The sequence below is a fragment of the Denticeps clupeoides genome, chromosome 9 (assembly GCF_900700375.1).
Source record: "Denticeps clupeoides chromosome 9, fDenClu1.1, whole genome shotgun sequence".
Lineage (NCBI taxonomy): Eukaryota > Metazoa > Chordata > Actinopteri > Clupeiformes > Denticipitidae > Denticeps > Denticeps clupeoides.
In genome coordinates, this window is record NC_041715.1 from 4,039,685 (window position 1) to 4,041,452 (window position 1,768).

A 1,768-nucleotide genomic window follows, 5' to 3' on the forward strand; every position below is an offset into this window, starting at 1 on the left:
AAATGACGTCATCAACACCATTTACCAACCACAATGTTTGCTGCAGACAGGATGTCGTGTCTGCGTTATTACAGAAAAAATAAAATTAACCCGCCATTTCTACAGAGTTTCGCGTTTTTTCACCTCCAATCACTGAGCAGCTGCGATGCTTTGCATGTTATCAAGTTGGTGGAGATAATGTTATAGGGGAGGGGTGGGTAATTATCTGTGTGGAAAAAGCATGAGAAACGGCATGTAACTTTTCCCCTTTTGACGTTATAAGGGGACAAATTCCAGATCCGACTGTCTGAGCTGCCGCTCAATGAACAGCGAAGCAGAATTACCAACACACTCTTTACACCTATCGCCATTTCTAGCCACTGAAGGACCATAGACAGGCTGGGGGACTCGTATTAACGTTAACTTGAATGATTTTCATGATCCTGTAACATTATGAGAAAACGTAAGCAGTCTCTACTGGGGCTCTGACTGGGGGCCTGAGTAATCATCCTTCTGTGTCCCCCCACTGTGATGCCCATACATGTTCCTCTTAACTTGATGTTTGTAATAAACTGATCTTTTCAACATGGGCGGCTTGTCTGGTTTCTCAAAATAAAGACTGACCATGGAGACGTCACATGTGGTTCAAGCCACACGTGGTTCAAGCCACACGTCCTGTTAAATAGCTTCATGTTAAATCCCCTTCATTGTGGTGCGCACTGCAGTGTCCCCGTGAACCACAGAGAATGGTCCTTTAAGAGAATGAACTGTGTGTTCCTGACTTTGAAGATAACAGGCAGTTCGAGACTAACTACAGTACTGCAAATGGGACACCTTCTGGATCCCATTGCTGTGGTGAATTTAATTGATTCCTCTTCTAGTGCTTTACCTTGCTTAAGAAAATTTTTTATTAATACTAATATAACTATTAATACTATTAATAGTTTCCCGCATGGATTAAGCCTAAGCCATTTATGGCATTTATTAGACACCCTTATCCAGAGCGCCTTATAATCAGTAGTGACAGGGACAGTCCCCCTGGAGACACTCAGGATTAAGTGGGTGGTGGTAGTAGCCTAGTGGGTAACACACTCGCCTATGAACCAGAAGAACCAGGTTCAAATCCCACTTATTACCATTGTGTCCCTGAGCACGACACTTGGGATTCTCCAGGGGGGACTGTCCCTGTAACCACTGATTGTAAGTCGCTCTGGATAAGGGCGTCTGGTAAATGCTGTAAATGTAAAGCCTCTTGCTCAGGGACACAATGGTACAAAGTGGGGTTCGAATTTAATCAGAAAAAATATATGTTTGCACAAGCGCCGATTTTATTCGCAATATGAATTAATTGTTTTTATTGTTTGCCATCCAGAAGTGACAAATGTATTTTAACTTGGTACTTATTCCATTTCCTTATATTCTAAAATAACATTTCCATTGTACCGCTAGAGGGAGCCCACGTCCCAACGCGGTTTGAGCGCAGACGCCTTGAGTCTTGGTCCTACTATCCGGTCGTGTTCGATTTCTACCGATGCCACACAGGCCCCTGCCGGTGTTCCTCTGTGCACTCCATCCGAGAAACCGGACGGTTTCGGTGCGCCGCACGGGTGCGCGCTGATTGGTCGAGGGGAGGTGGCCCCACAGTATCACTTCCACGCCTTTGTGTTGTTATCCCGGCGTCAGATGGGTTGCCAGGTCCTCTATTTACCTGCGCAGTTGTCAGTTGTCAGATTTAAACTATCTAGCTAGATAGATAAAATAAACTAAGATCATCCTTTATTAGTCCCAC